The 11,574-nt window shown below is 36.9% G+C and overlaps 1 long non-coding RNA gene across 1 annotated transcript; it reads left to right on the top strand.

Annotated features, from left to right (window-relative positions):
- The first annotated feature begins 3,852 nt into the window (after positions 1 to 3,852).
- LOC141646175 (uncharacterized) lies at positions 3,853 to 6,243 on the top strand. Its single transcript, XR_012545404.1, has 3 exons — positions 3,853 to 4,054; positions 4,152 to 4,259; positions 6,039 to 6,243. It is a non-coding gene; the product is annotated as an uncharacterized LOC141646175 (long non-coding RNA).
- The last annotated feature ends 5,331 nt before the right edge of the window (positions 6,244 to 11,574 follow it).

Below are 11,574 nucleotides of genomic sequence, written 5' to 3'. Positions count from 1 at the left end.
GAAGGGCTAATGAACAAGGACAAATGGTTCACACAACGAGTCACATGGACTAATGAACAAGTACAATTGTTTTAACACAACGAGTCACAAGTAGTAATGAACAAGGACAAATGGTTCACAAAACGAGTCACATTCACTAATGAACAAGGATAAATGGTTCACACAACGAGTCACATTCACTAATAAACAAAGACAATGATTTACGAAACGAGTCACAAGGACTAATGAACAAGGACAAATTGTTCACACAATGAGTCACATTTACTAATAAACAAGGACAAATGGTTCACACAACGAGTCACAAGGGCTAATGAACAAGGACAAATGGTTCACACAACGCGTCACAAGGACTAATGAACAAGGACAAATGGTTTACACAACGAGTCACAAGGACTAATGAACAAGGACAAATGGTTCACACAACGAGTCACGTGGACTAATAAACAATTACCATTGTTTAACACAACGAGTCACAAAGACTAATGAACAAGGACAAATGGTTTACACAACGAGTCACATTTACTAATAAAAAAGACACACAACGACTCACAAGGAGTAATGAACAAGGACAAATGGTTCACACAACGAGTCATATGGACTAATGAACAATTACAATTGTTTAACACAACAAGTCACAAAGACTACTGAACAAGGACAAATGGTTCACACAACGAACAAGTCACATTTACTAAAAACAAGGTCAAATGGTTCACACAACGAGTCACAAGGACTAATGAACAAGGACAAATGGTTCACACAACGAGTCACATTCACTAATAAACAAGGACAAATGGTTCACACAACGAGTCACAAGGGCTAATAAGCAAGGACAAGTGGTTCACACAACGAGTCACATTTACTAATAAACAAGGACAATTGGTTCACACAACGAGTCAGAAGGGCTAATGAACAAGGACAAATGGTTCACACAACGATTCACATGGACTAATGAACAAGTACAATTGTTTTAACACAACGAGTCACAAGTAGTAATGAACAAGGACAAATGGTTCACAAAATGAGTCACATTCACTAATGAACAAGGATAAATGGTTCACACAACGAGTCACATTCACTAATAAACAAAGACAATGATTTACGAAACGAGTCACAAGGACTAATGAACAAGGACAAATGGTTCACAAAACGAGCCACATTTACTAATAAACAAGGACAAATGGTTCACACAACGAGTCACAAGGGCTAATGAACAAGGACAAATGGTTCACACAACGAGTCACAAGGACTAATGAACAAGGACAAATGGTTTACACAACGAGTCACAAGGACTAATGAACAAGGACAAATGGTTCACACAACGAGTCACGTGGACTAATAAACAATTACCATTGTTTAACACAACGAGTCACAAAGACTAATGAACAAGGACAAATGGTTTACACAACGAGTCACATTTACTAATAAAAAAGACACACAACGACTCACAAGGAGTAATGAACAAGGACAAATGGTTCACACAATGAGTCATATGGAGTAATGAACAATTACAATTGTTTAACACAACAAGTCACAAAGACTACTGAACAAGGACAAATGGTTCACACAACGAACGAGTCACATTTACTAATAAACAAGGACAAATGGTTCACACAACGAGACACAAGGGCTAATCAACAAGGACAAATGGTTCACACAACGAGTCACATTCATTAATAAACAAGGACAAATGGTTCACACAACGAGTCACAAGGGCTAATGAACAAGGACAAGTGGTCACACAACGAGTCACAAGGGCGATTGAACAAGGACAAATGGTTCACACAACGAGTCACATTGACTAATGAACAATTACAATTGTTTAACACAACGAGTCACAATAACTAATGAACAAGGACAAATGGTTAACACAACGAGTCACATTTACTAATGAACAAGGACAAATGGTTTACAAACCGAATCACAAGGGCTAATGAACAAGGACAAATGGTTCACACAACGAGTCACATGGACTAATGAACAAGTACAAATGGTTCACACAACGAGTCACATGGACTAATAAACAAGTACAATTGTTTTACTATAACGAGTCACACAAGGACTAATGAACAAGGACAAATGTTTTACACAATGAGTCACAAGGACTAATGAACAAGGACAAATGGTTCACACAACGAGTCACATGGACTAATGAACAATTACAATTGTTTAACACAACGAGTCACAAAGACTAATGAACAAGGACAAATGGTTCACACAATGAGTCACAAGGGCTAATGAACAAGGACAAATGGTTCACACAACGAGTCACATTGACCAATGAACAATTTACAATTGTATAGCACAACGAGTCGCAAAGACTGATGAACAAGAACAAATGGTTCACACAACGAGTCAAATTCACTATTAAACAAAGACAAATGGTTTACACAACGAGTCACAAGGACTAAAGAACAAGGACAAATGGTTCACTCAACGAGTCACAATGACTAATGAACAAATACAATTGTTTAACACAACGAGTCATTTACTAATAAACAAGACACGCAACGACTCACAAGGAGTAATGAACAAGTACAAATGGTTCAAAAAACGAGTCACATGGACTAATAAACAATTACAATTGTTTAACACAACAAGTCACAAAGACTACTGAACAAGGACAAATGGTTCACACAACGAACAAGTCACATTTACTAAAAACAAGGTCAAATGGTTCACACAACGAGTCACAAGGACTAATGAACAAGGACAAATGGTTCACACAACGAGTCACATTCACTAATAAACAAGGACAAATGGTTCACACAACGAGTCACAAGGGCTAATAAGCAAGGACAAGTGGTTCACACAACGAGTCACATTTACTAATAAACAAGGACAATTGGTTCACACAACGAGTCAGAAGGGCTAATGAACAAGGACAAATGGTTCACACAACGAGTCACATGGACTAATGAACAAGTACAATTGTTTTAACACAACGAGTCACAAGTAGTAATGAACAAGGACAAATGGTTCACAAAACGAGTCACATTCACTAATGAACAAGGATAAATGGTTCACACAACGAGTCACATTCACTAATAAACAAAGACAATGATTTACGAAACGTGGTTTTATTTCATTGTGACCCTTAAACCCTTTTTATGTCACATACATTTTAGGGACATATGTCTCCCTTTTCTACTTTGGGTTTGTATCTTTACTTTTTCTTATCATTAGCTATGTATGTAAAGTAGTTCATTAGCAAATGGTTTTAACATTAGTGAATGTTAAATCTCGTTGTTGGTGACGTCCCAATAATGGGTTTTCTCATTTATTGGTGAAGAAGTATTTTTATATCTTGATATGAATATGGATGTTCTTGTCTGATCAACAAGAGTATCACCGTTTCATTGAAAAGATATCTATATTTTCTTATAACTATAATTTCTCCTTCTAAGTTTCGAGGACGAAACTTTTTAAAAGGAGGGGTGATTGTAACGCCCCGTAAATTTCGGACCGTTAATATATTTCAGAAATAATTTATTAATCAAAATAAAAGTGATAATTAAGTATTTAAAGTAAAAATAATTTAAAGAAATATAATTTTATTATATTTTGAAGAAAAGTATTTATTTTGATAGTTTTGAAATGTTTAAAAATAGTTTAAACCGTGTAAAATCTTTTATTTCGAAATAAGGGCGTATCGGGGGGAAAATGACAATTCGTTTGAACGTTGGGTAAACGAATTTGGAAATGGGTCATGTGAATACTCAATTTTATTGTAATCTCGTGTTTAAAGACTTTGGACTTGACGGAATTTGCGTTTGACTTACGGATTTAATTATTATTGAAACGAGTCAAAACCGACTCGTTAAAAATCCCGACTAAAAATCCCGCACGTACTTTGTCCTCCTTTCTTCTTTCACGCGTGACAGCCCCCTCCCCTTTCCTTTTATTTTTCTGAAATTCTTGTTGTTCATCCTCTAAAAACACCAAAACCCCATTTTCATACACATTCAAGCTCAAAATCATCATAAAATCTTCGTTTCTTGTCCGTTTTTCGCATAATTTACCTTTCCGGAATCCCCTCGCCACGATCTACGACTTAGTATGTTCTAATTTCAATTTTCATTAAGTTCTTTTAAGACCAAATTTCGGTGATTTCGGTTTTGTGCTTAATTTTTGTGTTTTTATTGTTTAATTAGGTGAAGGATTGGAAGACGAGTTCGGGGACTCGTATATTGTAGAGGATAGCGGTTAGTTGTGGTTAGGGTTTCGATTTTGAGGACTAATTGCTCATTTTCTAGCTTAAGGTAACATATTTCGAGCTACTCGACGAATTATCGTCACATGTTTTTGATTTTTGTATGTTTGGTGAATTTTTGTTTGGGTAGTAATTTTTCACATGTTAAACATAGTTGCATGCAAGCTTAATTTGTGCCTTTTGGTAGTTTAAATTATCAAAATTGAATTGGGGACGATTAATTAATTTTCAGACGGTCTTATAATGTATAAAAATGAAAAAAAAAAGAGAAGAAATGGTGCGGCAATGGGGCCAGCAGCCGCCGGCAGCCCACGGCGCCCCGGCCGGTCTTGGGGTTGGCCCGGGTCGGTCCGTTGCTTGATTCGCGGTTTTCCATGCTTTGTCCGTCATTTTAGGTTCATCACGGATATAAATAGAATGAGTATACATGGTTAAAGTTGTTAAGAGAATCACAAAAGTAGCTAAAAGTTATGCTAAGGGTAGAAAAATTATGTTATATTGACAATTATCACATGTTAGGATAATTTACAAAATGAAATGGTAATTAATAGGCTCAAAATGAATTTTATAGCTATAATTGTAATGTTTTGTTGATTGTGCTTTGAAACCGAGCCTTAGTCCCTTTGACCGATGCGATGTCGATTAATTGAGTGATTGGTCACCGCAATTTGACCCGTACCTGTCGCAGGGCTGGGGTTGCGGGTAAAAATTCGGTTGAATGAATTAGATAATCGGCCTTTTTCTTGTTTTAGGTCATTTATTATATCTCTATTTCACATGTGTAGTTAATTGAATTTAAATAGCTTCTTATTTAGTTAGTTGAATTTAAATAGCTTTTTATTTTGTAGTAATGGCCCTAGTTTCCCCTAAAGCCTTTTATATTGTTATAATTGCTAGGATTGGAAATTAGTATTGAATTCTTATTGAGGAACTGCTGGGATTGTATGCTGTAAATAGACATTTATATAGCTTTCACATGATAGAATGTTAGAATTTATGTTGGTAAGTAGGACTTTTTGCCCTCTTAAGGTTAAGTGGGTGCCTTACTTGACTTATGTGGTGAGTTTTGGGTGGTGTGGGCTAAAATATTCAAGCTGGGACTAGCTGTGACTAGGTCCTAGGTGAGTATTTCGGCCTTCATCATAGATAGGTCTTTATAGTCTCTGACGAGTATATGTTCACTGCTTGATAGCCTTTGTGTTCCTGACTAGTGGATGTTTATCCAAGTTGGGGCATGACCTCGGTACTAATTTTGATAGTATGGGGTCGACTTAAGTACTAGCCGACCCTTCGGTGGTGTCCTTAGGGTACTCACTTCACTTTGTTTTAAAAAAAGTTGTGAGTCTTGGGTGCGGTGGTGTGTATCCGCATGTCTAGGTCTGCGCAGATTTTAGGCTAGGGTTGTGTTGTCTCTTGGCCATGTTTTCTTAATAGTAACCGCTGAGCCAAGATACCGGTTCGATTACCTTCCCTACCTCGTGGTATAGACTTGAGTTACAAAGTGACTATTGACGGTGCTAAGAACTTATGCCTGTCTTTGATATATTGCCCTTTCTTGTTTGATGATTCTATGAATCATAGAAGGTGAGATGCAAGCCGGCTATGGTTGATAGAGTTTGGATTACAATTTGTTAAATGTTTCACATGTTAGTTTAGTTGGTCGGTTTAGGGCTCATATGTTAGAATAATTGATAATTGAATTCTTTATCATCTTGTTTACATGTTTCATTACATGTTACATAAATTTTGACGATTCGTGGCTGGGAGGACTCGAAGTTACTCCCCACTGAATTGTGGCTTTCGTGTTTGTATAAAATGCGATTGACAGGTTGTTGATGCTTTGTTTGGGGTCACAGACGGCTAGTGAGCAAGGAACCTTGGACCTAGTTTTGGCTATTCTATTAGTAAACCTTTTATACTTTTGGTTTGTATATAATTTGAAGGGACATATGTCTCCCTTTCTATTATTGGTTTGTATCCTTATATTTCCGCGTCTTTAGTTATATATGTAAATTAGTTTATCAGTTGTTGCAGGGTTTTTGACACTCTTCTTGAGTTGGAATTGGTTGTGAATGGTTTAGTTAGAAATTTTTTTGACACAAGGACTAATGAACAAGGACAAATGGTTCACACAATGAGTCACATTTACTAATAAACAAGGACAAATGGTTCACACAACGAGTCACAAGGGCTAATGAACAAGGACAAATGGTTCACACAACGAGTCACAAGGACTAATGAACAAGGACAAATGGTTTACACAACGAGTCACAAGGACTAATGAACAAGGACAAATGGTTCACACAACGAGTCACGTGGACTAATAAACAATTACCATTGTTTAACACAACGAGTCACAAAGACTAATGAACAAGGACAAATGGTTTACACAACGAGTCACATTTACTAATAAAAAAGACACACAACGACTCACAAGGAGTAATGAACAAGGACAAATGGTTCACACAACGAGTCATATGGACTAATGAACAATTACAATTGTTTAACACAACAAGTCACAAAGACTACTGAACAAGGACAAATGGTTCACACAACGAACGAGTCACATTTACTAATAAACAAGGACAAATGGTTCACACAACGAGACACAAGGGCTAATCAACAAGGACAAATGGTTCACACAACGAGTCACATTCATTAATAAACAAGGACAAATGGTTCACACAACGAGTCACAAGGGCTAATGAACAAGGACAAGTGGTCACACAACGAGTCACAAGGGCGAATGAACAAGGACAAATGGTTCACACAACGAGTCACATAGACTAATGAACAATTACAATTGTTTAACACAACGAGTCACAAAAACTAATGAACAAGGAGAAATGGTTAACACAACGAGTCACATTTACTAATGAACAAGGACAAATGGTTCACAAACCGAGTCACAAGGGCTAATGAACAAGGACAAATGGTTCACACAACGAGTCACATGGACTAATGAACAAGTACAAATGGTTCACACAACGAGTCACATGGACTAATAAACAAGTACAATTGTTTTACTATAACGAGTCACACAAGGACTAATGAACAAGGACAAATGTTTTACACAACGAGTCACAAGGACTAATGAACAAGGACAAATGGTTCACACAACGAGTCACATGGACTAATGAACAATTACAATTGTTTAACACAACGAATCACAAAGACTAATGAACAAGGACAAATGGTTCACACAATGAGTCACAAGGGCTAATGAACAAGGACAAAAGGTTCACACAACGAGTCACATTGACCAATGAACAATTTACAATTGTATAGCACAACGAGTCACAAAGACTGATGAACAAGAACAAATGGTTCACACAACGAGTCAAATTCACTATTAAACAAAGACAAATGGTTTACACAACGAGTCACAAGGACTAAAGAACAAGGACAAATGGTTCACATAACGAGTCACAATGACTAATGAACAAATACAATTGTTTAACACAACGAGTCATTTACTAATAAACAAGACACGCAACGACTGACAAGGAGTAATGAACAAGGACAAATGGTTCAAAAAACGAGTCACATGGACTAATAAACAATTACAATTGTTTAACACAACAAGTCACAAAGACTACTGAACAAGGACAAATGGTTCACACAACGAACAAGTCACATTTACTAAAAACAAGGTCAAATGGTTCACACAACGAGTCACAAGGACTAATGAACAAGGACAAATGGTTCACACAACGAGTCACATTCACTAATAAACAAGGACAAATGGTTCACACAACGAGTCACAAGGGCTAATAAGCAAGGACAAGTGGTTCACACAACGAGTCACATTTACTAATAAACAAGGACAATTGGTTCACACAACGAGTCAGAAGGGCTAATGAACAAGGACAAATGGTTCATACAACGAGTCACATGGACTAATGAACAAGTACAATTGTTTTAACACAACGAGTCACAAGTAGTAATGAACAAGGACAAATGGTTCACAAAACGAGTCACATTCACTAATGAACAAGGATAAATGGTTCACACAACGAGTCACATTCACTAATAAACAAAGACAATGATTTACGAAACGAGTCACAAGGACTAATGAACAAGGACAAATGGTTCACACAATGAGTCACATTTACTAATAAACAAGGACAAATGGTTCACACAACGAGTCACAAGGGCTAATGAACAAGGACAAATGGTTCACACAACGAGTCACAAGGACTAATGAACAAGGACAAATGGTTTACACAACGAGTCACAAGGACTAATGAACAAGGACAAATGGTTCACACAACGAGTCACGTGGACTAATAAACAATTACCATTGTTTAACACAACGAGTCACAAAGACTAATGAACAAGGACAAATGGTTTACACAACGAGTCACATTTACTAATAAAAAAGACACACAACGACTCACAAGGAGTAATGAACAAGGACAAATGGTTCACACAACGAGTCATATGGACTAATGAACAATTACAATTGTTTAACACAACAAGTCACAAAGACTACTGAACAAGGACAAATGGTTCACACAACGAGACACAAGGGCTAATCAACAAGGACAAATGGTTCACACAACGAGTCACATTCATTAATAAACAAGGACAAATGGTTCACACAACGAGTCACAAGGGCTAATGAACAAGGACAAGTGGTCACACAACGAGTCACAAGGGCGAATGAACAAGGACAAATGGTTCACACAACGAGTCACATTGACTAATGAACAATTACAATTGTTTAACACAACGAGTCACAAAAACTAATGAACAAGGAGAAATGGTTAACACAACGAGTCACATTTACTAATGAACAAGGACAAATGGTTCACAAACCGAGTCACAAGGGCTAATGAACAAGGACAAATGGTTCACACAACGAGTCACATGGACTAATGAACAAGTACAAATGGTTCACACAACGAGTCACATGGACTAATAAACAAGTACAATTGTTTTATTATAATGAGTCACACAAGGACTAATGAACAAGGACAAATGTTTTACACAACGAGTCACAAGGACTAATGAACAAGGACAAATGGTTCACACAACGAGTCACATGGACTAATGAACAATTACAATTGTTTAACACAACGAGTCACAAAGACTAATGAACAAGGACAAATGGTTCACACAATGAGTCACAAGGGCTGATGAACAAGGACAAAAGGTTCACACAACGAGTCACATTGACCAATGAACAATTTACAATTGTATAGCACAACGAGTCACAAAGACTGATGAACAAGAACAAATGGTTCACACAACGAGTCAAATTCACTATTAAACAAAGACAAATGGTTTACACAACGAGTCACAAGGACTAAAGAACAAGGACAAATGGTTCACATAACGAGTCACAATGACTAATGAACAAATACAATTGTTTAACACAACGAGTCATTTACTAATAAACAAGACACGCAACGACTGACAAGGAGTAATGAACAAGGACAAATGGTTCAAAAAACGAGTCACATGGACTAATAAACAATTACAATTGTTTAACACAACAAGTCACAAAGACTACTGAACAAGGACAAATGGTTCACACAACGAACAAGTCACATTTACTAAAAACAAGGTCAAATGGTTCACACAACGAGTCACAAGGACTAATGAACAAGGACAAATGGTTCACACAACGAGTCACATTCACTAATAAACAAGGACAAATGGTTCACACAACGAGTCACAAGGGCTAATAAGCAAGGACAAGTGGTTCACACAACGAGTCACATTTACTAATAAACAAGGACAATTGGTTCACACGAGTCAGAAGGGCTAATGAACAAGGACAAATGGTTCACACAACGAGTCACATGGACTAATGAACAAGTACAATTGTTTTAACACAACGAGTCACAAGTAGTAATGAACAAGGACAAATGGTTCACAAAACGAGTCACATTCACTAATGAACAAGGATAAATGGTTCACACAACGAGTCACATTCACTAATAAACAAAGACAATGATTTACGAAACGAGTCACAAGGACTAATAAACAAGGACAAATGGTTCACACAACGAGTCACATTTACTAATAAACAAGGACAAATGGTTCACACAACGAGTCACAAGGGCTAATGAACAAGGACAAATGGTTCACACAACGAGTCATATTGACCAATGAACAATTTACAATTGTATAGCACAACGAGTCACAAAGACTGATGAACAAGAACAAATGGTTCACACAACGAGTCAAATTCACTATTAAACAAAGACAAATGGTTTACACAACGAGTCACAAGGACTAAAGAACAAGGACAAATGGTTCACACAACGAGTCACAATGACTAATGAACAAATACAATTGTTTAACACAACGAGTCATTTATTAATAAACAAGACACGCAACGACTCACAAGGAGTAATGAACAAGGACAAATGGTTCAAAAAACGAGTCACATGGACTAATAAACAATTACAATTGTTTAACACAACAAGTCACAAAGACTACTGAACAAGGACAAATGGTTCACACAACGAACAAGTCACATTTACTAAAAACAAGGTCAAATGGTTCACACAACGAGTCACAAGGACTAATGAACAAGGACAAATGGTTCACACAACGAGTCACATTCACTAATAAACAAGGACAAATGGTTCACACAACGAGTCACAAGGGCTAATAAGCAAGGACAAGTGGTTCACACAACGAGTCACATTTACTAATAAACAAGGACAATTGGTTCACACAACGAGTCAGAAGGGCTAATGAACAAGGACAAATGGTTCACACAACGAGTCACATGGACTAATGAACAAGTACAATTGTTTTAACACAACGAGTCACAAGTAGTAATGAACAAGGACAAATGGTTCACAAAACGAGTCACATTCACTAATGAACAAGGATAAATGGTTCACACAACGAGTCACATTCACTAATAAACTAAGACAATGATTTACGAAACGAGTCACAAGGACTAATGAACAAGGACAAATGGTTCACACAACGAGTCACATTTACTAATAAACAAGGACAAATGGTTCACACAACGAGTCACAAGGGCTAATGAACAAGGACAAATGGTTCACACAACGAGTCACAAGGACTAATGAACAAGGACAAATGGTTTACACAACGAGTCACAAGGACTAATGAACAAGGACAAATGGTTCACACAACGAGTCACGTGGACTAATAAATAATTACCATTGTTTAACACAACGAGTCACAAAGACTAATGAACAAGGACAAATGGTTTACACAACGAGTCACATTTACTAATAAAAAAGACACACAACGACTCACAAGGAGTAATGAACAAGGACAAATGGTTCACACAACGAGTCATATGGACTAATGAACAATTACAATTGTTTAACACAACAAGTCACAAAGACTACTAAACAAGGACAAAT

The sequence above is a fragment of the Silene latifolia genome, chromosome 3, assembly GCF_048544455.1.
Source record: "Silene latifolia isolate original U9 population chromosome 3, ASM4854445v1, whole genome shotgun sequence".
In the NCBI taxonomy this organism is placed as follows: Eukaryota; Viridiplantae; Streptophyta; class Magnoliopsida; order Caryophyllales; family Caryophyllaceae; genus Silene; species Silene latifolia.
This window is presented reverse-complemented; position numbering and strand designations above follow the sequence as displayed.